The sequence below is a fragment of the Cebus imitator genome, unplaced genomic scaffold, assembly GCF_001604975.1.
Source record: "Cebus imitator isolate Cc_AM_T3 unplaced genomic scaffold, Cebus_imitator-1.0 Scaffold69, whole genome shotgun sequence".
Classification (NCBI taxonomy): domain Eukaryota; kingdom Metazoa; phylum Chordata; class Mammalia; order Primates; family Cebidae; genus Cebus; species Cebus imitator.
This window is the reverse complement of record NW_016107384.1, coordinates 3,954,716-3,982,646: the sequence shown is the minus strand read 5'-3', so window position 1 is coordinate 3,982,646 and position 27,931 is coordinate 3,954,716. Positions and strand designations below refer to the sequence as shown.

At 37.4% G+C, this 27,931-nt stretch overlaps 1 protein-coding gene and 1 long non-coding RNA gene across 4 annotated transcripts in view; both read left to right on the top strand.

The window, feature by feature from the left end:
* Positions 1-27,931, top strand: part of SLC25A21 (solute carrier family 25 member 21) — a 512,809-nt gene that overhangs the window by 39,022 nt on the left and 445,856 nt on the right. The window lies entirely within an intron of this gene.
* LOC119471676 overlaps positions 23,685-27,931 on the top strand; it is a 35,061-nt gene continuing 30,814 nt past the window's right edge. The window contains exons 1-2 of the long non-coding RNA XR_005200740.1: positions 23,685-23,828; positions 27,623-27,706. This is a non-coding gene — a long non-coding RNA (uncharacterized LOC119471676). The remainder of the gene's footprint in view (positions 23,829-27,622; positions 27,707-27,931) is intronic.

Below are 27,931 nucleotides of genomic sequence, written 5' to 3'. Positions count from 1 at the left end.
CTCCCGACCTTGTGATCCACTTGCCTTGGCCTCCCAAAGTGCTGGGATTACAAGCACGAACCACCACGCCTGGCCTTGATCACCATTATTTTTGTAGCTTATGGCTTTTTGATTAGATGATCTCAATAACTGCTTAACTTCCTGGGTCATGTTTCTCAGGTCTTCACTGGACAAAAACATTGACTGTATTGAATTTTTACCAGTTGCCAGATCTGAGCTTGGTCATGAGACGATAGCATGATGTAAGTTGGGTCCTGCACCTGCAGGAGCCTCCCAGCACTGAGAGACCTAGAAGAGGGAGCCAGGAATGACTTTACTGAGAAACTAAATAATTATGTGAGGTATTGAAGGGATGAGTAGGAGTTTTCTGAGTGAACAAGGACATGCTAGGCAGAGGAAGTAGCACTTGTAGTGGCATGGAAGCATGAAAGCTTATTGTCCACTCAGAGGGACAAAAGGTTTAGTGTGATTGATGCATAGGGTCTGGAGGAGAGGAAGGAGGCAGGGAACAGTGACAGAGTTACAGAGGGGGTTAGGGCAGGTGTTGGTGGTTGTTTTATGGTATATGAGGTGTATGTTTACAAAAGGGGTCATGTAGATTCTATTTAGAGGAAATAAATTCGTGATACAGAGGCCGAATTAGTGTAAGGGGACTATTTGGAAGGTTGTTGCAGTTATTTAGAGGAGGGTGGATGAAAAGTTAAGTTGGGGCAGTAGCAGTGGGAAAGAGAAAGAGGACTGTATTTGAAGGAGAATCATGTGGATTTGCTGGTAGATTGGATTTGGGAAGTCAGCTAAGAAAGAGCCTCACAGAGACTGTGAGCTGAGGTCTGATACCATTGGGCATGACAGGGATTAACAGAACAGGGACTGGGGAGTAGTTATCTATGATTTACGTGTCTGAGGTTGGAATTGTTCAGTAGGTAGTTGGGAAATAGATGGGCTGTCCAAGAAAGTTTGAGAGCCATCAGCATATCTATCAGCCAGTGATTCTTGTGTTTGTGTATTTATGTGTGGGTGTGTGCATGAGTGCATACACTAGGGTAGGGTATGTGTATTAGGATCACCTGAGGAAATTTTAAAACCACATCCTTGCCTGCAATAATTAAACATCTCCCCCTCCACAGCTCTGTTAAGAATCATAGCTATCTGGGTCATGCCTATAAACCCAATACTTTGGGAGGCTAATGTGGGAGGATTGCTTGAGCCCAGGAGTTTGAGACCAGCCTGGGCAACATGGTGAAACCCCATCTCTAAAAAAAAAAAAAAAAATACAAAAATTAGCTGGATATGGTGGTGTGTGCTTGTAGTCCCAGTTACTCAGTAGGCTAAAGTGGGAGGATCACCTGTGCCTGGGGAGGTAGAGGCTGCAATGAGCTGTGTTTGTGCCACTGCACTCCAGCCTGGGCAACAGAGAACCCTGTTTAAAAAAAAAAAAAAAAAAGAATCATATAGCTGTGAGAGAAGCCAGAAAGGCAGAAAAGGAACACATGCAGAACCCTGAAAAATACCACAGAAAATGGAGGGGAAAAGAAAGAGAAATGAATCTGAAAGGGGAATCGTCAGAGAGATAGAGAGACTCGAAGAAAAGAGTTCCCCGGAAGCTAAAGTTACAGATCGTGTCAAGGAAGTCAGTGGTGTCAGGAGCTCTTCCAATCCCTCCAGAAACAGTTGCCTGAAAAATCTTTCTTTTATATTTTACCTCATCTATCACCAGCAAGGTAAAATTCTTGGCTTGTTTTTCCAGACCCACCTTTAAATTTCCACTGGTGACCTTTGTTGTCCTCTTCCAGCTTTCCTGTGAGTATAGTGGTTAAGACAGAACCAGGCTACTGGGCTTTGAATTCCAGCTCATCTGCTTGTAAAGTTCTCCTTTACCCTATGCTGTGGCTTGAATGTGTCCCCGCAAAGTTCCTGTGTGTAAAACATAATCCCAAATACAACGATGTTTGGCGATGGGACCTGTAAGAGGCAATACCCTCATGAATGGGTTAATGGTGTTCTCCTGAGAGTGGGCTCCTGATGAAAGGATGAGTTTGGCCCCCTTTTGCTCTTACATTCTCACGGTTGTGCTCTCTTGACCTTCTGCCTTCCACCATGGGATGGTGCAGCAGGAAGGCCCTTGACAGTTGTTGGCATCTTGATATTGGACTTCTCAGCCTTCAGAACTGTGAGAAATAAATTTCTTCTTTATAAATTACTGTCTGTGGGCTGGGTGCAGTGGCTCGTGCCTGTAATCCTAGCACTTTGGGAGGCTGAGGTGGGAGGATCACCCAAGCATGGGAATTCAAGACCAGCCTGGGCAACATAGCAAGATCCCACCTCTACAAACATTTTAAAAATTAGCAGAGTATAGTGGTGTGCGCCTGTTTTCCCAGCCACTCAGGAGTCTGAGGCAGGAGGATTGCTTGAGCCCAAGACATTGAGACTGTGGTGAGCTGAGTTTGCTTCACTGCATTCCAGCCTGGGCAACAGAGAGAGACCCTGTCTCAAAACAATAAACAAAGACCATTGTCAATTCTTGGAGATCCTCTTTAATTAAAATAATATAGGTGGCTAGTCATTCTTTCTTTAGCACTTATAATCTTAGTATGAATTGTATTATTTTATACTTGTTACTTGTGAAAAAAATCCACAAGTCATTTTAATCTCAGTATGCAAAATACTTTACTTGCCACAATGGCCAGTGCAGGCAGTGCTGTCTGTCTATGAGGTCCTCTGCAAATGCCTGCTGACAGACAATGACATTGGTTAGTACCAAACAGTGAAACAGAAAACATCTTGTTTAGTATGCAGCAATGAGCTTGGACTAATGCCACAACAGAATGTTTACAAAGGAACCCAATAAGACGAAATGTCACCACAACAACATGTGTCTCACTCAATGATATGCCTTAGTGTTAACGTTGAACAAATTCCTTTTTGTTACTTCTTTCATAGAAACCCACAGATTCTGAGGTTAGTCTCTATGAGTCTTCGTTAAGAAAGGGAGGCACTTAACTTCCTTGCTTTGAAAAGAATTTAAGTGTAACATACATATGGAAAGGTGCACAAATTATAAGTGTAGAGGTTGCTAAATTGTTCAAAGTGTGGAAACGTGTAGCCATCATCAGTCAAGAAATAGATTACCAGCAACTCTGAGGCACCCCTTGTTTTTCTCTCCAGTTATTATTGTCTTCTTTCTCCTTCCCAGTGGTGGGGTATTTAACTTTGGCTTTTTGTTTGTAGTGGCCACATCCCCTCTAACTTCTTTTCCATGAGGCATATTCTGCTGGCCCATTAGGAGAACCCTTTTACAATTTGGCCAAAGCCAGCAGTTCCTTTTCTATGGTTATTTTCCCCATCTGTTTAGAATTCACATCCACATTGTATTGTTGCCTCATCTAATCAAGCAAGGGAATGTCTCAAGAGTATGTGCTCCATAAACTACTTAATTTTCTGAAATACTCACTGCCAGGGGCCTTATGAGAAACCATCAAATCTTCCCTGGCTGCAGGTCTGTCTCAGGGCCTGTGTGTCTCGAAGAGTGATGCACTGCACCCAGGCTGCTGCAAATTTAAGAGATAATTTCCATTTATTATTGCTTAGGTCAGAGTTCTTGTCATAGTTGTAGCCACAGTAATGCACTTTATTCTTTTTCTTATATTTATGCTTTAAGCATTATAACATGTTGCATATGCTTATTATAAGTAGAGAAGTTAAAAACAGTCATAGGATGGATCCAGTTTCCATGTTAACACAGAGCAAGCATGTCTTGTAGCTGTCTTCAAAGACATGGAATCTAGGCTCCTTTAATAGCAAGACTTAGCTTTATTTTTATTCTTTGTCTTTCTTATACTAAGAATACTGAGTCCTTGTTTAAAACAAAAGTCTTTCAGAAGTTGAGAAAATTTTGTTATTTTTAAAATCTTTTCAGAAACAGAGTTTTGCTCTTGTCATGCAGGCTTGAGTACAAAGGCCCAGTCAGAGCTCACTGCAACCTCTAACTCCTGGACTCAAGCAATCCTCCTGTCTTAGCCTCCCAAGATAGCTGGGAATACAGGCATGTGCCAACATGCTTGGATAATCTAAACTGTTTTAATTTAATTTATTTTATTTTTTATTTTTTTGTAGAGACAGAGTCTAACTATGTTGCCCATACTGGTCTTGAACTCCTTGCCTCAAGCAATTCTCCTTCCTTGGCCTCCCAAAGTGGTGGGATTACAATTGATGCCACTGCACTAAAAGTTTTAAAATAATGCCAAAGGCATTGGATTTGAGAAAAATTATTCAAATAATTGTCAAATGGATTTGGAGATTTTAGTTCAGCCAAGAATTAAGTAGAATGAAATAATTAGAATAAGATAAATAAATATAAATTAAATAGAATATATATAACTGAGGAATTAGTTGTAAGAACTTTTTTTTATCTTTATTCTACTTTTATTTTTAATGCTAATTAAATGATCTTTTGCTTCCATGAGCGTATATATATATATATATATATCACTGCCTCACAAAGGTATACCTTTTTTTTAAGAAGTTTTTAATTTTAATTTTATATTTTTTTGACAGCAACCCTCTTAACTCCATCCCCAGAGTCCCAGAGCAAGAATTCCAATCCTTTGAGCATAGATCCAAACAACAAATAGATGATTTAGCACATGAGATCCTTTTATAAACAGTCCTCTTTGGCAGACTTTTCTTGTTCTGATAACCTGTGGGCTCTACAGAGATTTTTGCTTTTTTTTTTTTTAATTGTACTTTAGATTCTGGGGTACACGTACAGATCATGCAGGATTGTTGCATAGGTATACACATGGCAATGTGGTTTGCTGCCTCCATCCCCCAGTCACCTACTTCTGGCATTTCTGCCCATGTGATCCCTCCCCAACATCCCCACCCCCCCGCTGTCTCTCCCTTGGCTCCCCCCAACAGACCCCAGTGTGTGATGCTCCCTTCCCTGTGTCCATGTGTTCTCTTCGTTAAACAACTGCCTATGAGTGAGAACATGCAGTGTTTGGTTTTCTGTTTTTGTGTCAGTTTGCTGATAATGATAGTTTCCAGATTCATCTATGTCCCGGCAATGGACACAAACTCATCGTTTTTTCGTGGCTGCATAGTATTCTATGGTGTATATATGCCACATTTTCCTTTTCCAGTCTATTGTTGATGGGCATTTGGGTTGGTTCCAAGTCTTTGCTATTGTAAACAGTGCCACTATGAACATATGTGTGCATGTATCTTTATAATAGAATGATTTATAGTCCTTTGGGTATATACCCAGTAATGGGATTGCCGGGTCAAATGGAATTTCTATTTCTAGGTCCTTGAGGAAGTGCCACACTGTCTTCTACAATGGTTGAACTAATTTACATCCCACCAACAGTGCAGAAGTGTTCCTATTTCTCTACATCCTCTCCGGCATCTGTTGTCTCCAGATTTTTTAATAATCACCATTCTAACTGGTATGAGATGGTATCTCAATGTGGTTTTGATTTGCATTTCTCCAATAATTAGTGATGATGAGCATTTTTTCATATGTTTGTTGGCCTCATATATGTCCTCTTTTGAAAAGTGTTCATATCCTTCTCCCACTTTTGGATGGGTTTGTTTGTTTTTTTTTCTTGTAAATCTGTTTTAGTTCTTTGTAGATTCTAGGTATTAGCCCTTTGTCAGATGGATAGATTGCAAAAATTTTTCCCATTCTGTTGGTTGCCAGTTCACTCTAATGATTGTTTCTTTTGCTGTACAGAAACTCTGGAGTTTAATTAGGTCCCGTTTGTCTATTTTGACTTTTGTTACCAATGCTTTTGGTGTTTTAGTCATGAAGTCCTTGCCTATGCCTAAGTCCTGAAGGGTTTTGCCTAGGTTTTTCTCTAGGGTTTTTATGGTGTTAGGTGTTATGTTGAAGTGTTTAATCCACCTGGAGTTAATTTTAGGGTAAGGTGTCAGGAAGGGGTCCAGTTTCTGCTTTCTGCATACTGCTAGCCAGTTTTCCCAACACCATTTATTAAACGGGAAATCCTTTCCCCATTGCTTGTTTTTGTCAGGTTTGTCAAAGATCAGATGGTTGTAGATGTGTGGTGTTGCCTCGAGGGCCTCTGTCCTATTCCACTGGTCTATATCTTTGTTTTGGTACCAGTACCATGCTGCTTTGATTACTGTAGCCTTGTAGTATAGTTTGAAATCAGGTAGCATGATGTCTCCTGCTTTGTTCTTTTTGCTTAGGATTGTCTTGACTATGCAGGCTCTCTTTTGGTTCCATATAAAGTTTAAGGTGGTTTTTTCCAGTTCTGTGAAGAAGCTCATTGGTAGCTTGATGGGGATAGTGTTGAATCTACAAATTACTTTGGGCAATATGGCCATTTTCACGATATTGATTCTTCCTAACCATGAGCATGGAATGTTTCTCCATCGGTTTGTGTCCTCTCTTATTTCCTTGAGCAGTGGTTTGTAGTTCTCCTTGAAGAAGTCCTTTACATCCTTTGTTAGTTGTATTCCTAGGTATTTTATTCTCTTTGTAGCAATTGTGAATGGGAGTTTGCTCATGATTTGGCTCTCTGTTAGTCTGGTTTTTGGTGTATAGAAATACTTGTGATTTCTGCACATTGAATTAGTATCCTGAGACTTTGCTGAAGTTGCTTATCAGTTTAAGGAGATTATGGGCTGAGATGATAGGGTCTAAATATACAATCATGTCATCTGCAAATAGAGACAATTTGGCGTCCTTCTTTCCTAATTAAATAATATAGTTTAAAAAGACTCTATAAACCTTTTTTTTTTTTTTGAGATGGAGTCTCCCTCTGTGACTTAGGCTGATGTGCAATGGTGGGTGTGATCTCAGCTCATACAACCTCCACCTCCCTGTTTCAAGAGATTCTCCGGCCTCAGCCTCCTGAGTATCTGGGATTACAGGCACCTGCCACCACCCCCAGCTAAGTTTTTGTATTTTTTAGTAGAGATGGGGTTTCACCATGTTGGCCAGGCTCATCTTGAACTCCTGACCTTGTGATCCACCTGCCTCAGCCTCCCAAAGTGCTAGGATTATGCCCGACTGACTCTAAACCTATTTTAAGGGCTGTAGGCACCCAGTGGAGTTTTGATTGTCTGCCTCCTGGATGGATTTTTTTTCTTAGTCACTGTAACACAAGGTGCACAAATTATAAGTGCTTATTTAACACAATGATTATTTTAATGTTTATTTAACACAATGTTTTAACACAATATATTTTAATGAGAGCATATTGGACCTGTGGCAGCTCACTCTTTCCTCTATCCAGGATCAATCCTTTTATTATTTCAAGTTATTATGGTTGTTTGCAAGTACAGGATTATGTCTGGTATGAAATACACCTTATGGTCACATAGAAACAATCCCAAAAGGAACACTGGGTAAATCGGGGTCATTGCTGAAGGGGGAACATCATGTTTTCCATTTTCTCACCGCAACTGTGTTCTAATCCAGACAAATGTAACTGCACAAGATAACAATTTCCAACAGAAAGGTCAGGACAACAATGTCTCCAAACTAGATGCTGACCTGCCGCTGTGCATAATAAAGTGCTAGTTGTTTGGTTTTTCTAGGTTGTAAATCCAAGACAGTGATATTTATGAGACTCTGGAGTATACATGCCATCTCATGAGTGTTATGAAGTCAGTGTTAGATGAGAAGCCAGGAGTTTCTTTAAATATAAGTGAGTTATCTGTATCTCATCCTTCTAACCCAGCACTTTCCGATAGACCTTTCTGTATTGATGGAAACATCCTGAATCCGTCCTGTTCAATACAGTAGCTACTAGCCACATGTGACTGTTGGGTGTATGAAATGTGGCTGGAGAATTGAGAAAATGAACTTTTGATTTTATTTAATTGTAATTATGTAGCACAGATGGCTCATGCTTTTACTGTATTGGACAGCATCATTTAGATTATGCATTTATGCTAATTTAGAAATTATAATGCTGGGCCAAGTGCAGTGGCTCATACATGTAATCCCAGCACTTTGGGAGACTGAGGTGGCAGATTACTTGAGCTCAGGAATTCAAGATCAGTCTGGGAAATATGGCGAAACCCCATCTCCACAAAAAATACAAGCTGAGCATGGTGGTGCATGCCTGCAGTCCCAGCTACCTGGAAACTGAGGTGGGAGGCTCACCTGAGCCTGGCAGTGGGGGTCAGGCTGCAGTGAGCCATGATCACACCACTACATCTAGCCTGGGCAACAGAGTCAGACTCTGTTTCAAAAACAAAACAAAACAAAACAAAACAAAACACATTTTTTTGTGTTTTATTTTGAGAGAGAGAGAGAGAAAGAGAGAAGTAATGCTTAAAATGCAGAATAATGAGCCATATTGACTTGCATATTTACATTAGAATTGGAAAATCTCTTCGTATTAACACATCAGAATAACACAATTCAATGTAGCTTATGCTTCACTCTCAGAAATAAAATTCTTGCAAAATAACATAATATTTTTCTGGCTTAAAGCAACAGAAATGTATTGTCTTACAGTTCTGGAGGCTAGAAGTTCAAAATCAATATGTTGCCAGGGCTGGTTCCTTCTGAAGGCACTGAGGGAGAATTTGTCCTGTGTCTCTGTCCTAATTTATGGTGGTTTCCAGCAATATTAGGCATCCTTTGGCTGAAATAACATAATATTTTTCAATCCATTGGTTTGGGCATTTCTTAAAGACAGATGCTATTGACTTGAAAGTAAGGAGATGAGTAGGCATTTCTGTTTTTATAGGGATGGCTATATTTACCACACAATAAGTAAGGAAAGTACCTTCCAATAGTCTAAACACAGATTGCAACATAACTTTTCTTGTATAAGTTTTTGCCTGTTGAATTCTTAGATTTCTTATCTTAGAATCATATTCTCATTGCTTTCTTGACTGAGAGAAAGATATTTGGCTTCTCCTAGTCCTTATATTTTTAATAGTCTCTTCTCCTTATGGCAATTTGATATAGCTTCTACTGAGCATCATTATAGTCCATCTTACCAAACTAACTCTACCACCATCTAAAACCAGAATGAAAAATTATATTGGTTGAAGTCCATTTCAGGCTTTCTGACCAGATGTTTAGTTTTGAGGTTTCCATATGTTAGTTTATATTGTTTCAGACAAGACAATTGAATGTAGCAATCTGTTAGAGACCTGGTCTTTGTGCTCTTGAAACCTGGCTTTGCGTTCGATCAACGAAGGGATTGAACTTTATGCTTATACAAGTAAGAAAAAACAATGAAAAACTTCCTTCCAATTCTATGCCAACAGTTAGTGTTATACACTCTTTCAAGCTTTCACCATTGACCACAAAAAGCACTAAAAGTCAAAGATAATGATCTAGCTATAGAGGAGGTTTAAAAAGAAAAAAACTGAAAAAGTACTCTCATAACACTTTGTGTAGCATTAAAGTTAAAGTCAAAGATATTTGTTTTGATCAAATGGTAGGTACCTGCATAGATATCCACCATCTTTTCATAGACGCAGCTGATGAGTGGAAATTTGTGGTGTTTGAAGTGAGACATTCCTTGATTAGAATCCTGGTTCTGCCAAAACATGGCTGGGTGACCTCAGTCAAATTTCCTAAGCTCTTTTAGCTTCATTTGTTAAATGAGGATTAAAATGCCCTCTTTGAAGTGTTAATAGGATAATGTTTGTGACATGCCTGGGCACTGGTTATTAGATTCTTTGTCTAGTCTAACCTAGGGCTGTTTAAGTATAACAAATTCTATCTTTATCACTTTCTTCTTTTTCCCTTTCCCTAGGTGAACCCAGTGTTCTCAAAATCAGGCTGGGGATGGGCAAGCAATATCCACATGATGTTTGTGTTGTAGAAACATATATTTCAGTATTTCGAGTAATCCTGGCTATTTTCTTTCAAATAAGATTAGTTCCATCGTCCTCTTTCCAAATACAAGCTGGTAGCAAAAATATAGTTCCTTAACTTCCAGCAAAACCTCTTACCAAGAACTCTATAAAAAATGAACCATTGACCTAAGGGTTTTACATGTAAGGGAAACTAAAATGTCCTTGTAAGCCCCTTGAGGGCAAGGAAGTAATTAAAGAATGTCCTGAATATTTCCCTGTGCCCTGTACCTGTTGCAGCAACTTTGTAAATGCTTGTTAAACAGAATCAGGCTGAAGGTTCATGTACCCTTTTTGCTACGATTGAACATAGTAACTTGTGGAAATCAGTGTAACAATAGCCCCCTATTTTTATGGTATGTTGTATATATTACATAATTATGCAAAAATATATAATTACATACCTATATATTTCTCCTTGTTACTAATGTCTTTTAATGACTCAAAAACTAGTAATGTAAAATGCACAGTTGCAATGTTTATCTAGTATCACAAATAGAAAGTAAAGGATAAATATTATATGTATAATTAAGTAAATTCCACAAAAGCATTTCCTCCCTTAATTTAGGTGTATTGGCTGGGCATGTTGACTCATGTCTGTAATCCCAGCACTTTGAGAGGCCAAGGTGGGTGGATCACTTGAGGTCAGGAGTTCAAGACCAGTTTGGCCAACATGGTGAAACCTCATCTCTACAAAAAATGCAAAAAATTAGCCCAGTGTAGTGGCATCTGCCTATAGTCCCAACTACTTGGGAGGCTGAGGCAGGAGAAATTGCTTGAACCCAGGAGATGAAGGTTGCAGTGAGCTGAGTGAGATTGTACCACTGCACTCCAGTCTGGGCAACAGTGTGAGACTCCATCTCAAAAAAGAAATTAGGTATATTTTGGTGAGGGCATTGATATCGGTCAAATTCCATTTTGGTGACTTCAGTAAAGCACCAATATTGTTAAGCTTTGACTGATGGTTTTGTAATGTTGTATTATTGATCTAATGTCAGTGAACTGCCAGGTCTGTGATAGTCTACACAACGAATACTCAAATCAGTCCTTGTTCATGACAAAGCTGTTCAACTCCTGGGTGTGGTATACATGTAGCACATGTGCCGGGAGGAAAGCCATTGCTAGGCCACAGTGCAGCAGTGTCCTGAGTTACGATCAAAATAAAAATGTAGGCAGTATTTTTAACCTGAGTTGTGTGTAGGATAAAAAGAGATGTGATGAAAGATGTTGGGACGAGATCCTTATATGTTACCCATATCTTTGAAAATTATTGTATCATTCAGGACTCAGACTATAGGTGGAAAGCATAATTGTTTCTAATTTATATGAGCAAGGAATGTTTCTTTTGAAGTGCTAGTTACCTTGAATTCCTTTTGACACTTACTCAGTACAGTGAAGCCTTGCCACAGCATTTGGGCAACCATAAAAATAACTGAAATGCTATATATCCCAGTTGACTTCTTCTCACTGTGCTAGACAGTAAACACATAATGGTGTTTAATAGGTCCATGGACTTGGAGTCTTTTGAAACAGAAAGGAGAGGGATTTGTAAACATTGGAATCCTCCACTGAAGACTGCCTGCTCCTAGTCCATCCTCATTCAAATAGAACAACAGTAATCACCCCCCCCACCGTCCCTCCCCTATTTCCCCCCAACTGACCCTAGTGTGTAGTGCTCCCCTCCCTTTGTCCATGTGCTCTCATCGTTCAACACCCGCCTATGAGTGAGAACATGCGGGGGGTGGGGAGCTGGGGGGGGATAGCAGGGGGAGAAATGCCAGATGTAGGTGATGGGGAGGAAGGCAGCAAATCACACTGCCAGGTGTGTTCCTATGCAACAATTTTGCATGTTCTTCACATGTACCCCAAAACCTAAAATACAATAAAATAAATAAATGGGAAAAAAAAAAACAGTAATCAAATTCCTAAAGTAAATATTTGAGTGTTTTCTAGTTGACAGAAAGTGCTAGATGGTTCCTGCCTTCTAGAGCTAATGATTACATGTAAAGTAATAGTTAATATTTGGATTTTCTGCCCCATTTTAAAGTAAAATGTTTTTTAAAAAAGTGATTGGTATCCTACCATCTACTGAAATACAGCAGTTACCCTCACTTAACCCTCTACCAAATAGCACAATTAAAGAAAATCTAATACTGTATAAAAACAAGGGAAGTCAGAGAATTTAATGTTTACTTCAGTAATTCTTTTAAACCTGGTTTCTCTTTGTCCTATCTAGACTTTTCTTTGAATTCCAAATAATAAAATTTAGCATCAGGATGGACTTGTAGATCATCCATTCCACCTGCCTTGTTTTACAGTGGTCCAAGGAAATGAGATAATTTTCAGAAACTCATACATCTAGCAAATTGGAGACCAGGAGCTTGTGGATTATAGACTCTGGACCCTTCGAGAATATTTTCATAGCTGTTTACATTAACCTAAGTATCACTCTATTCTATATGTGGCTCTATAATATTTACACATTTGCAGGTGCCATTTGTTCTCTTATTGGAAGAGTCCTTAGACAAGTAGATCCTTGAATTTTCTAATTTCATGTAGAAACTGACACTCCGAGTTAAAAATTTACCAAGGTCACACAGCTATTTTAGTAGCTTGATCAGGACTGGAGTCTTGGTGTCCTGACATCTACCTAGTGCAGAGCTCTTTCTGTTGGGTGACCATCCATTCAGATCCTATATTATTAGTTTGTTCTCACATTGTTATGAAGAAGTATCTGAGACTGGGTAATTTTTAAACAAAAGAGGTTTAATTGGCTTGTGGTTTCATAGGCTGTACAGGAAGCATGGTGGCATCTGCTTCTGGAGAGGCCTCAGTGAACTTTTACTTATGGCAGAGGGCTAAGCGAGAGCAGGCATATTCACATTGCCAGAGGAGAAAGAGAGAGAGGCAAGGGGTGCTACACACTTTTAAATAATCAGATCTTGTGAGAACTCTGTCATGAGAACAGTACCAAGTGGCAAATGTACCTTCAAGATCCAATCACCTTTCACCAGGCCCCACCAACACTGGGGATTACAATTTGATGTGAAATTTGGGCAGGAACACAGATCCAAACCACATCAGATCCCATTCACAGTTTATTCTTATGTTTGCATTTGGTGACATCTGTAATCAAGAGAGGTTACTGCTATTTTCAGCCTTGGGAATCAAACCATCGAACTTAAGAGAGGAATCATTACAGTACAGCCACATGCTTAGGAATATATTTTTGTCTTTGCTACAGGTAACAGTAGCATATTGGGAAAATCTAGTTGAGGCTGTATATGCTGTGATGTAACCCTAAGTATGCATCTCAGGTCTGCAGTCTTTAAACTAGATCTTCTGTTTCCAGGACTGCTGACAAATATTCTTGGGAAAAGATGATCTGAAATAGAATATTCTGTTTACTATTCAAGGCCCTAAATCAATGCCCTCTGAAAGAAAAATAAAACAAGAAGGAAGTATCTTAAAGAGGGTATTGTTTTTTCTTTATTTTAAAACCAATGTGGCTCATGCCTATAGTCCCAGCACTTTGAGAGGTGAAGACAGGAGGCTCACTTGAGCTTGGAGTTCAAGACTACCCTGAGCAACACAGGGAGAGCCTGTCTCTAGTTTTTAAAAAGATAATGATAATAAAATAAAACCAATCCAACTTAATTTTAAAAATAGAGAAAGGCATAGTAAAGGAATTAAAATCAATAACAACTCTACCCTCAGTGATAATCATGATTGTGTTGATATATTTTCTTATAGTATTGACTTATTTAATTATTATTTATAGAGACAATTTCTCACTATGTTGCCCAATCTCTCACTATATTGCCCGTCATACTATATCATATTGTCTCAAACTCCTGGGGAGCTCACGTGATCTTCCTGCCTTAGCCTCTCAAAGTGCTAGGATTACAAGTGTGAGCCACCATGCCTACCCCTCCTTACAGTCTTTAGTTTCTGTGTTTAAAACTGTATTTATAGGATTGTCATGATATGTTTTATGAAATGTAATATTTTTATATTAGAATATTTCTGTCATTTTATATTTTGATCATAAACTTTTTAAGGAAGGTATGCCATAATTTATTTAATTAAAACCCTATTGTTGGCTATATGATTGTTCGTTCTAGTTTTTTACTGTTTACAACAACATATTATTATATTAAATGGGAAAGCTTGAAGGCTCAGTCAGAGAGAGTATCTGGCAGGGCAAATAGCATAGGTGACACATTGGTTGTTGCTTTTTAGTTTTAAAAATTGCTTCATAAGAAAAATTGTATTATTCTTTTTCTGTAGACCTGAACATTCTTTTCTTGTCAGTTATAAGTGCTTGTTTTCATTTAGTTGTTGGTGACTGAAATAGAAGAATTGTAAGAACAATTAGTCCATAGTAGGTTCACCAAGCCTGGCTCCATTTCAGTGTCACTCCTTTTCACCTCCATCTCCTCAACCCTGTAGGTTAAAGTAGTCCAAGAAATCGCTTACAGCATTAAGCAATAATCTTGAAGTCTTTTGTTTTTCCAGATGCTGAAGATGCTAAAGTGCTTTAGAAAACAATTTACATTTTTAACATTCTTCTCATTCATAATCTTATATCAGTAATCTCCCCTTATCTGTGAATATAGGTCCTAAGCGTTCATAGAGCATAAGTTTCACTTCAACTCCAGAGAACCACGTATCTATTGGATATTGGATTTTAAATACCCAAGATATAGTAGCAAATTGTTATCAACTATCTAGACTGGTATATATACAGACACACATACATATATGTGTATATGTATATATATATATATATACGTATATATTATATGTGTACATATATATGTATATATATGCATACATATATATACGTATATATATGCATACATATATACGTATATATATGTGTGTGTGTATATATATACATATATATGCATATATATGTATATATATATGTATACAAATTGTGTTGCAAATGGAGGAATTTTTGGTTGATTTTTAGATGAACGATACTTTAATTTTTAGTATTTTGGTAAATAAGTTCTCAGCTATTGAGGGACGAGAACATCAATACAACATTTGGACCACTGTTAGTGACCAGAGAAGAGATAAGGAAGATACAGCCCCTCTTTTGTGAATATTCCCTGATGTATCCAAATGGAGTTAAATTTCATTTTGTGTGGAATGTAAATTTTGTGTAGTGTTCAAATATTGTACTCATCATACTATATCATATTGTTTCTTTACATGTGTACATTCAAAGCTTCACATGAAGCTACTCTGGTTGTATACAGCACTACCGTGTAAGCCATAGATGTGGTGAAGTGTGCAGTGTACAATTCTGTCTACATACTGCAGAAAACAGTGAGCACTTTGACAGACGTAGTTAATTGAGTCCTGGCCGTTTTTTTATGCCCAGCACTTAGCACAGAGCCTGACTCACAGTAGGTGTTCATTACTTTCTTTTGAATGAATAAAGGAAGGAATATGCTACTGTTAAGTCACATTCCTCTCTGTTTCCTAGACTGTTTGGGTAGTTGGTTTCCACAAATAAAGAATTTAGATATGGAAATCCACTTGCACAAACACTGTGGGATAGATGCATAACTGATTAAGCAGGTATACTGAAAAATGTTAGAGTTGTTCTTAATCTAAAGCAGTATTTTCCAAAGTATGTTTGGTAGGACATTAGTCCTACAAAGTACACTTTAGAAAAAAGTTTCTAGTTAAATAAGTTTGGAAAAAAAGGTATACCGTATCCTTCTGTTAAAGATTAGCAATGTATGTTAGCATATTAAAGGTTCTGGAGATAATCACAGTGGCTCAGTTTCTCAAGAAATAAAAATGTTATATAAAACATGATAAAAGAATAGACAGAGACTATCATCAGGGGAGATAGGTTTATTTCTGTCTGGCCATTAGGGGACATTTGATGAAAGACTCCACTCATGGGGTGCTTTTTGAAAGAAGAGATTGGACCATGAGATAAAGTGGGATGAATTTCTCCAGCATGAATTCCCCATTCATGGCATTTAATAGAATCAATAATTTTTGCTTTGTTTTTTGTTTTGTCTTGTTCTTTTGTTTCTTTTTGAGGCAGAGTCTTTTTCTGTCACCCAGCCTGGAATGCAGTGGCACTATCTTGGCTCACTGTAACCTCCACCTCCCGGAATGAAACAATTTTTCTTGCCTTAGCCTCCCAAGTAGCTGGGATTACAGGCACCCACCACCACACCCTGCTAATTTTTGTATTTTTAGTAGAGGTGAGGTTTCACCATGTTGGCCAGGCTAGTCTCAAACTCCTGGCCTCAAGCGATCTGCCTGCCTCAGCCTCCCAAAGAGCTGGGATTACTGTCATGAGCCATCGTGCCTGGCCAGAATCAGCACTTAAAAAAAAATTATATGCTGGTATCCACATATCAAGCACTTGTTTTGTGCCTCTCTCACTCTTTACATTTCCCTCCCCTATCTGTATTAACATGTCATTTTGTTCCCACCCAGTAGGTCAGTGAGATTAGGAATATTAAATTAATTGAACTCATGTTCATACAGTTTGTCTCAGGGAAAAAAATCATGCCCTGTCATGTAATCGGCCAAAAGAAAGGACCAAATAACTGGATGTAACCATTCTAATAAGGTAGCATGAAAATTCTGGACTAATCTTTTCAGTAATCTTCATGAGCTGTTCTAGGAGCAAGTGGGGTTGTTAGGCCTTTTGCCTGGTGCAAGTGGTCTGGAGTTCTGAAAAAATTTGAAAGTCACTTTAAAAGGGTATATAATCACTTTCATTTTGCCCTTTGGGATGTTTCTTCGGGTCACTTAAGGCTAAAAGACCTTGGTCATAATACTTTTTGCAAAGAAATGTTTATTACTCAGCCCATTTATTAGCTTTAAACTGTCCTCAATTAGCAAGTGGCCTCAGTTCTATAGCACTCACAACAGCCCTCTCAATTTTCCCTTTATAAGAGGAAATAGTCGAAGGATGTGGCTGGCAATGCTTATACCAATTAGAACATTTTCTCTCTTCAAGGAGCAGAGTATGTTTTTCTACTGATCTATATATGGAGAAACTTCTGGGTACTTTTCTCTCTTTGCTCAGCCTGCCAACAGGAACACTGCCACTTATTAATACCAAGAAGAGGGCACAAGAGAAAACATCCCAACTCTGGATGTTTTCATTTCACTGCCTTTTTTCTTCACAGATGAGTTGACATGCCTGGTAACTAAGCTTTAGGAATGGCCCACAGCTTGTAGTGCACAGTGTCTTTTGGTTCAGGTGACCATGGCAAATCAGTCAGATCGGGAGCTCCTTGTGCTTCATGGGTAGTCTCTCCCATCTTCTGCATTGCGGAGTTTGACAGCTGTGTTTGGTGTTCTTTATTTCTAACTCTAGATAAAAGACAGAAAGGACTTAAAGTCATCACTGATTTCTTAGAGGACTGAAGGCAGTATTGACGAACATGAAATAAGTCCCCTTTGGTCATTTAAAAGCATGTCATATTTATTTTTGCAACATATTAATAACTTTTTAAGACATATTCTTTCAAATGACATTACATACATGTAAAATACATGCTTCTTATTAGAAGGCCTAAAGCCAAAATGTTTAAAACACACATTGATTAACCTTGGAGGTGGTGGTTGAGGAGATAATTTGCTCCAGTGACTTTTGTATAAAGATTGCCAGTTATTAAAGGAAGGGGAAAACTTCTCCTAAGCCTGGTTTTATTTCATAGTTTATTTAAAGAAAAAAACTCTTGATGTTTTGAATTATTAAATTTAGAAAGTATAAAAATATTATGATTGTATTTCTATGGTGAAATTTTAATATAATTTTTATTATTTATGTAAAATGTGTTCTTCTTTTGTTTCCATCTTATTTTCTATTTCTAAAGTCAGAACATTGAATCTTCTGCCACTCATGTTATTGGAGTCTTGGCTCCTTTCACCTTTACCTCCTTGAGTCAAAGGCTCTTCTTGAGTTTGAACCCTACATTTAGGTAGGGGCTTTTTCTGTATCAGTCAGGGTAACAGGGCTCTTCTATCAATGAGTAACATCTCCAACAACTAACATGAACACTTTCCTGGTTGAAGGATTCCCTTGTGAATCTTTCTAGGATTCACGGAAAGATTTCAATATAACAGAGAGAGGAAAGGTGTTTGCCAAACAGGGCCAGTATTTGTAGCCGAACAACTCCTCTCCTGAGCTTCTGATTCTCTCAGGCTGATTCTATATGTAGCCTTTGCTTTGGATCTGAGAAATGGTAACAGTGGTACTACAGTAAAAGTAATGATAGTAGTTGTTCATTTTGGGAAGAGAGATTCCAAATTAGCATTTTTTTCTTTTGCAAAAGTATAAATTGCTAGAAAATGTAGTAATAAAGTGCTGCTTTAACATATATATATTTTACTGTTGTCAAGATTGTATTGCATTTCATACTATATGTGTTTTCCATGCTATATATAGGACCTTTTAGGTCCTATAAAGGTAATACCTAAATAATTCCCTGAGAAGCACTTTTCCCCTCAACATTCCCAATATATTTCTTACCCAGTTGGTCATTAACCCTTATTTGCCACAATGGTCTTCTCTCTTCCACTAAATCCTACCCTGAAGAAAGGAACTAAGATGGGAATAATCATAGAGTTTATCAATATTGAAAAAGGAATTTTTGATAATTACTCTGGGACACCAAGCATAAAACCACACTGACCAGGAACTTACTGTCACCCTACCTGAGAACAATGTACAGTAAGATCTTTGTAGTTGATGCTGTATTACATATTTACCTCTCTGTGAGCTATTTTTATTCTAGTAGAGCTAAAACTATTTATTCTAATAGAAAGGGGTCTCAATCCAGACCCCAAGAGATGGTTCTTGGACCTACACAAGAAAGAATTTGGGGCAAATCCATAGAATAAAGTGAAAGCAAGTTTATTAGGAAAGTAAAGGAATAAATAATGGCTGCTTCATAGAGCAGTGGCATGGGCTGCTCAGCTGATTATAGTTAGAGTTTCTTTCTTTCTTTCTTTTCTTTCCTTTTCTTTTCTTTTGTTTTTTTGGCACTGTCTGGCTCTGATGCCCAGGCTGGAGTGTAGTGGTGCAATCTCAGCTCACTGCAACCTCTGCCTCCTGGTTTCAAGCAATTCTCCTGCCTCAGCCCCCTGAGTATCTGGGATTACAGGCTTGCGCCACCATGCCTGGCTAATTTTTGTATTTTTAGTAGAGACAGGGTTTTACCATGTTGGCCAGGCTGGTCTCAAACGCCTGACCTCAAGTGATCTACCTGCCTTGGCCTCCCAAAGTGCTGGGATTACAGGCATGAGCCACCATGTCGGCCTAGTTATTTCTTGATTCTGTGCTAAACAAGGGGTGGATTTATGAGTTTTCTGAGAAAAGGGACAGGCAATTCCTTCTTCTTTTTAGGCCATATAGGGTAAATTCTGGATGTTGCCGTGGCATTTATAAGCTATCATGGTGCCAGTGGTAATGTCTTTTAGCATGCCAATGCATTATAATTAGTGTATAATGAGCAGTGAGGATTTCCAGAGGTCACTCCCATCACCATCTTGGTTTTGGTGGGATTTGGCCAGTTTCTTAGCTACATCCTGTTTTATGAGCAAGATCTTTGTGGCTTGTGTGTTGTGCTGACCTTCTATCTCATCCTGTGACTTAGAATGCCTAACTTCTGGGGAATGCAGCCCAGTAGGTATCAACCTTATTTCACCCAGCCTGTATTCAAGATGGAGTCACTCTGGCTCAAATGCCTCTGACAAAACCTTAAATTTAAAAAAAAATTATTGTAATGGTAGATTTTCAGGAATCAATTACTATGTGAGGAAACCATGGGAGTCCGGGACTGAGTATATAAACCCTAAAGTAAAGATAGTCCAGTGAATTACTCTGCTTAAATTTAAGGTTGGTTTTATCTACTTCCTTAGTATTTGTCTCAATCCTTAAATGTCTTTTAAAATAAGAAGAATAAGTTGGACTGTTATCAATAATAGTATAACCACCCAATGGATTCTTCTTGCTCACTGCCCAGATAGAGCCAATTTATCAAGACAGGGGAACTGTAATAGAGAAAGAGCTTTACATATGCAGAGCCAGTTAAACAGGAGAGCAGAGTTTTTTTTATTACTCAAATCAGCTTCACCAAAAATTTGGAGGCTAGAGTTTTTCAAAGATAGTTAGGAGGAGGCGGGTGGCTGGGGAATGGGTGCTACTGATTGTTTCGGGGTGCAATCACAGGGCAATGGAAAATGGTCCTCCTGTTTGCTGAGTCTACTTTTAGGTGGGGCCACATGACTGGTTGGTGAGTCCAGGTGGAGCCATCAGTTGTCAGAAATGCAAAAACCTGAAAACACATCTCAAAAGTCCAGTTTTAGGTTCTAACAATAGTAGTGTTATCTGCAGGAGTAATTGGGAAAGTTGCAAATATTGTGACCTCTGGAGTAAAAGCTGCTAATCTGTTATATCCATACTTCAGTATAATTCAGGCTCTTACCATCCTCCTAACTTGGTGATCTTTCATTACTTTTGCAAATGTGGTTTAGTTTTTGGGAAGGGCTATTATCATTTAAACTATAAATTAAATTTCTCCCAAAGTTAGGTTGGCCTATGCCCAGGAATGACTAAGTATAGTTTGAAGGTTAAAGGCAAGATGGTGGTTGGTTAGATTAGATCTCTTTCACTGTCATAATTTTCTCACTGTTATAATTTTTACAAAGGGAATTTCAATAGGATGAGCAAGATAGTTATATATTTTCCCTTTTTGGGAGAGAGGAATCCATACAAAAAAAAAAAGAATCATTTTGTAGTTTTAAAATATTTGTTAATTTAATAAAACTTATAAACTATCTTTAATGATTGGACTTCCTACCAAAATGACAAACATAGAGGAACTATACATGTTTGGTAAATTTTATGTATCCAGTAACTATTTTTTGCTTTGTTATTCTGTACATTTACCTTCAGATGTCTTCATGTATTTCTGCACTTAGGAAGGAGATGGCAGTATTGAGCCTTGGCATTGACTTAACCCCGCTGTTTGAAGGAGCTTAAAATCCTTCATAGAGAAGTATCAGTTTCATCTCTTGGGATTTTATTTTCTATACTTCCCCCCTCTCCCACTTTGTATTCCCATGTGGAGAGTGAAAATGTACTCTAGTATATGTTATGTTAGATCTGTCATACCAGAGTACTATTAAATTACTTATTCTTATTTCTACACATCTACACACCTAAGAATGCCAACTTAAGGAATATATAGAAAAAACTCTCTTCTAAAATAAAGAGAGCCAGCTCTAAAACACAAAAGTGTTTACAATGTGTCTGTTTTCCTAAGTCTTTGACAGGAAGAATTAACTTTACATTTCCAGCGTACAAAACACTTTACTGAGCCACATCTTATGGTAAATAAACTGTTCTCTGGGAATAAATTTTTCACCATTTCTTTTTTTATGGCAATAGGCTACTGCTAAGAAAACAACTTTTTCTAGTGTGATGCCCTGAAAAAAAGTTCAGATGATGAGAGGAATTATTTACTTAGACTCCATTCACAGCCACTGTTTTGCCTGCATTCCAAATTTCAAAAGGATGATTCATGTACCTTTTAGCTCTACGTTGAAAAATAAAGTGAGTCACAGTGCCCTTTGTCAATATCAAGAGTAATTAAGAGTGCATTTTTTCAGCTATAAACTATAAGAAAAGCAGAATGCTACTGCATAAAGTTGTAAGTTGTTTTTAAAAGTATAAGCCAAGATTAGCAAACTGAGCTGCCATGTCAAAGGATCTGAATTGGCAGTTGGAATGGCACCCAATACTACAAGTTATGTTTTGAAAAGCTGTCCTGCCATGCTTAAAATAAGAAAAAGAAATATTTTAACAAGTGAGATTATGTGGCTTTCTTTGAAGTGTGGTCAATTAAATCACATGCAAAAAAGTGTGTAATTATTTAGTTTGATTATCATTGATAGTGGGATTTTCTTTGGTACCTTAACTTTTATATGTTTAAAATTGTTGTTGAAATGTTATATGACAAATAATTTGTGGATTTAACTAAGCCAGCAAGCATATTTGTTTTCTATTATAAGAGAAGGACCCAACAACATCTTCATTTCATATTGTTCCGATAAATTTAATGACATTATTATTTTTTTTGAACCAAAAGGAAATTTCTTCTCAGCTGGATTCTTTCACTGTAGGTTTTAATCACAAACTTTGAGAACATAGCTATTATTTTTTATTAAAAGGATATGTTCTGGTTAGTTTGGGAAGGTCTGCCTAGTAAGAACTTTAAATAATATGTCCAAGGACTTAAAATGTAATGCTGAAGTTAGAGAAAGTCAGATATGCTTTTCAGTACCAGTGTATCTTAAGTGTTGTAAGATGCACACAAGGTGAATATATAGGCATTGTAAGGTAGTAAATTGTAAATTCCAACTGAGTATAGGCCAGTGAAAGATTATCTACCTGGGGTGGGACATAGGTCTGTATAGGCAGTACCAAGTTTACCTTGAGAGGCTGTTGTACATATGCTATGTGTTATTAAAACTGAAGTTTACAGTGTCTTACATATAACATGTACTCAGTGTTTGCTGAGTAATTTAAATTTTATGACTATTCTTGCTCAGTAAGTTTTATTTTTATTAAAGCTAATACTTTAAAACTCTTTGAGTTTTCTTACCCTTTCTGTTAGAGCAGGATTGTTCCCTGGTACAAGTTCTATTTTACATAGAGAAATCTATAATGTGAATTTCCTTAAAATGTATTTTTATTACATGTATTATTTGTATTTTTGTTCTTAATGTAGTTTTTAAGTAGAAGAAACATTTAATCTTTAATACTTCAGTCCAAATGCTGAATATTACAGTTATAGGACCTGAAACATTCATTGGTTTTTAGCTCCATTAAAATACTTTAGACTTGCTATATATGAAATTTTATACTAGTTTTAAATAAAGCAATTCAATAAGTTGGTGTTTCGGTCGCGCATTGGTTGACTCGCCAGTATTTTAGCCTTGTGGATATCTTTCAGGCTGCTCCTCTCTTGGAGCAGCATCTCTTTAATTCTTTTGTCAGCAGCTTGAAGAGGCACATATCAAAGTCAAATACACTCTCCTGACCCTAGATGGATTTCTAGGAGAAACCACCACTGTTAGCAATATTGAATTGTTAGTGTTTTTGCATAAAGTAAATAATCCCTTAGGAGAGCCCTTGAGTTCTTCAGAGTTATGCTGGAATGAGATTAAAAAATTAGAGTTTTCTCCTTTTCCTCTCAGTCTTTCCTGTGTGTTGCATGCAGGGGCAGTCCTCGTGTATTTTTACTGGTATGTGTGATCCTTACAGAAAACAAATTCCTGTTGTTGTTTATGCATGCAAATATTTGACAGACTTTTCTGCAAACTAGTGGTGTGGAATAGGAGAACTGACAGGGCCCTGTCCTGTTTTCAATACTCTGTAGCATCAATTCTTGGCAACCTTCGGTGGGACCTTGGCAGTGCTGTCCTCCTGGACCTGGGCTTCATTATGGTGTATAAAGAGCCACCTTTCTTAGCCAGGCTTGTCAGAATATAGCCCTGGGGAAAAGATGCCAGAACGTCTAGGAGACTTGGTCTTAAAGAAACTCTCTTTGATTGAGTGGTCAGGGTACATATATTAGCCAAAGACTTGATAATATGCTGGCATCTGGCTATCCCACATTTGGAGCCTGATATTATTCTGGATACAAATACAATATTTCAGTCTCCTTGGAGCCAGAACAATTGTTATCTTTAGCTGAAATGCTAAATGTGTGTCTAGGTATGTATATGAGGACTCAGATGATGTAATTTTACCTGAATTTTCTCAGGCTACCATAGAAACTTGATTTGAATACAAGGAGAAAATATCGAAATTCATCTCTTTTGAAAAACAAGAATGAAAACCACCAACTCCCCCCGCCATAAAAATGACTCTCTGCACCACTAGTTTGGAGAAGAGTCTGACAAACATTTGAGTGAGTAAACAACAAGAATTTGTTTTCTGTAAGAATCATATATACCAGCAAAAAAAGGTTGTCCCGCACTTTCTCACAGTAATTTCATACTTCTACATGCTGCTAACTAGAAAAAATTATATGACATATTGATAATGTGAAATTAAACAGATTGTTTATTCCCTCTTAATAATGGCATGTTTTATTAGAACAACCTCAGAAGACCGTTAAGGAAAATGATTTAAGTATTGCACAGCAACAAATGATCGAGTCTAGTAAAATGGGATTTTTTTTTTAACCTTCAAAGTTTCTAATATACTTGGTCTATTTAGAAAACAAACACATTTAATTGCTTCCATCTCTTAAATATGTCTAGTAAGTTCAGTTTTTAGTTGCTGTACAAATAAATTGTTCCTAGTTGCATTGCCTTCTTTCAAACATCATTTCAAATCAGGGCTTAATGTGGTTTGAACATTTTGCCAGAAATAGTCATCCTACTTTTGTCTGAGGGTGGTTGATTACATCTATCTTTTCCAGCTTGCAAATGCCAATAAATTTAGAAGAATGCAAACCCAACCCTGAGATCATTTGTCATCACACATTGATTGTAACTCTGTTTTATTATGGTGCGTAGAAGGAAAAGCAAACAAATAAAAACCTGAAGAAAAATGGAATGTCAGGACATGCCATAAATTTTTGTTGCATCACCATCTTTAGCCTATTTTTCTCTACCACTTTTAATGCTTAATTATCTGGATTATTCAAATATTTGTAAATACTTTTTAATGGTAGACTCAAAAATAGCTTTCAATATTTTAGTAGCAAATATATAAGAAGAATTAGTTATAACAAATAAGGGAGAAGTGTAACATTATTTCTTTATTTTCTTTTTCCTTTTTTTTAAAATTTTTATACAGAGTCTTGCTCTGTTGCCCAGGCTGGAGTGCAGTGGTGCAATCTTGGCTCACTGAACACTCCACCTCCGGGTTCAAGTGATTCTCCAGCCTCAGCCTCCTGCGTAGTTGAGATTACAGGTAAATGCCACTATACCCAGCTAATTTTTCTGTTTTTAGTAGAGGTGGGTTTCACTCTGTTGGCCAGGCTGGTGTCGGACTCCTGACCTCAGGTGATTTGCCTGCCTTGGCCTCCCAAAGTGCTGGGATTGCCAGCGTAAGCTGCCACTCCCCGTCTAACATTATTATTTCAAAGCATGAGTTGCAATGATTGTATATGGTATTTTCTTAAAAAAAAACTAGAGTAAAGTCTCTGGGGAAAGAAAGCATTCTTAATAATAAAATATAATTGTTGACTATTTACTCATTTGATATGTATCCAAGGTCTGTATTTGCCCAGTTTGTGTATACATCTTGTAATTCACCCTATCACTCTCTATTTTATTGTCATGAGGAATAGAATTAAAGAGTAAAGGGACTAGAAATATTTTATATTTAGTAAATTCCATGGCAAATCCATTCTGCTAAGCAAAATAGCAAGGTAGAGATGTTTGTAAAAGGTGTTTTTTAAGTTCTGTGTAATAAGAAGCGGGCAGATAGCCAGCCATAGGTAGAATGTGACTGTGTTGAATGATTTCAGCATCCTGCTGAAATTTATTTTGGACTGTTGAAATCTGACCTACTTGGAGTGTCCATGGAAACTGTCAGAATCATTTTACGAAGCTTTCTTAGTGTAACTTGACCAAGGTAGAGTTAAAACTCCCTGAAGATTCTAACTCTTGTAACAGAGGCAGAGGCACTTAATTAGCGTTGTTTCTTTACGTCTATTCCTATTTTTTTGTTTGTTTCTATCTTTTAGTCATTAACGAAGTAGAAAAAACTTATGTTAATTAGGGTATAATCTAAGTTGCCTTATCAAAGACACCCTAAAATACAGTAACTGAGAAGAGAAAGGAGGCATAGAGGAGTTTTCATTCCATAAGGTGAAGGAATTCATGTTACTTCTGTTTTCCCTGCTTTCTGTAAAATATGACCCCCATCTGATAGTAAAAGTGGATTACCACAACTCTATTCTTGTCCTAGCCTCAGTTGATAGTGGATAGTCATAAGAAAGGAGCGACAGCCACTTCCTTAATACAGATATGACCTGAAATTGCTTATATTACTTCCTTTCTTTCATATGTAATTGGCTGGAACTTAGTTATATGGCCACACTTAGCCCCAAAGGACTCTGCGAAGTGTTGTTTGGGGATAGGCAATTATGCCTATAAATAAGAGGTAATGGGAAGTATTCTATTATTACAAGGAAGGAAGAGGAGAATTAATGTAGGAGGACAGTTGGTGGTCTCTGCCAAAGCACTCTACTTTAAATTTCTGATTTTCCTTACTTCCTTTCCCATTTTCTCTTTTTTCTCCCTCTTTATTCTTACTCCTTTGTGCTTATTGCCTCTTCTCCCTTCTTTTACACTGAGTATGACAGTGAAAATGATCAGTGTAAATAGCTAGTGTTTACCAGTGGTCTATGCCCTAAAATGGGGCCTGTTATATTTTTGGGGGGAAGGAGGGCTGTTAACTATAGATTAAATTTTTTATTCTATGGAATGTATTGCCCTATGACCTTTAATCCTTTCTAGAATAAAGTGAATATAGAAAAGAAAATCATGAAGGAAGGAAAGAAAAAAGGAAGAAATAAAATAAAAAGAAAATGAGAATATAAGCTTTATAAAGGCAAGGATTTTTGTCTGATTTGTTCACGGCTATATTTCCTGTACCTACAGTATTGCCAGAATCATTATTGGTACAAAAAATTTATTGAATGAACAGTTAATTTTTCCATTTCACAATTTGTCCTCAAGTTTGTCTAAAACTCCAGCTCATCAATTATACTAGTTTTCCATTAGAAAAGTTTTTTATGAATGCAGAAATAGTAAGCTGTCTACAAATTTAACTTGGCATTGTCTCATGCTACCTTATAATAACAGGCTTAATTTTGTTTTAGGTTGGATTCCATCTTTGAATAAGATTATAGTTAGTTATTTCTTTAAGGGATACTTTACATAAAATTATGATGAACACAAGAGTAAATGTATGGTAGCAATCTCTACCTTAAGCATAGTTTGCCTCTCCTTAGAGAAGAGTGAACTGGTATGGATGAGAAATACGAATTTATTAAAATAAATGTATTCTTTTTAATTCATTCTATTATTTGACTCTTTCGCTTTTCAAACTAGAAGGGGATGATAATAAAATAAAAGGGGTTCTTTAAAACAAGACCCTAGTAGCCAGAAGGTAGAATCACTGAGAGTGGACCATCAATGCCTTTCCCCTTTATTTTTCTCTTAAGCTCTTTTCCTGGTCCTCAGACAGCTCGGCATCAGTATTTAAAAACTAACATCTGATTTATTTATTCTCCTTGTCATCCATCCATAATCACTGAAGCTATCTTAGAGATGCTCAAGCTTAGTGGTTTGCAGTCTGGACGGGGGTGAGGGGAGAGGACAGGAAGGTGGTTGGTGATAATGTGGGTTTCCTCCCACCTTTATATCCAGCAGTGTCATTTTATCAGTTTAACATGTTAGATTCATTAGTAAATTTTGTTGAAAAAAAATTCTCATTCTAACAAAAGTTTAAAAACCTTCAAACCTTCAATTTAGAAACCTTCTTTGCTTTATGTGAAAACATTGAGGCATTGAGAAAAGGTATAATTTTTCAAAAGTTTCAAAAGCAGAATTCATGTTTTCTCATTCTTGGGCTAGGTATTATTCCACTGTATTTTGCAATAACTTGCCCTATGGCATTCTGAAATGAATTTTTTTTGTTGCTATTCAACAAATGAGTAGTTTTTTTCCTCCTCTTTTTTAGAGTGATATAATAAGGTTTGGCATAAAATAGGAAACCAGACAAGTTCTTCCAATATTTTATAGTCTCTTCAAAACCAAGTAACAGGTAAGATAAGTGCTGGTTCGAAAAGGCTATTCCTCTGTTGTGAATACTATTATGTTATCAGTCATTGATAAACTGTTGTCTAGGTGTGAAAGAGATTCATTGCCATGAATTTAGCCGAAAATACTGAGCACAATTTGGTGATCCCTTATGTAACCGAGTTGTGGTGCTGGGAGGTTGTCTAGGTGGAGTTGACCCTGGCTTACCACAAGGACTGGGTGACCTGGA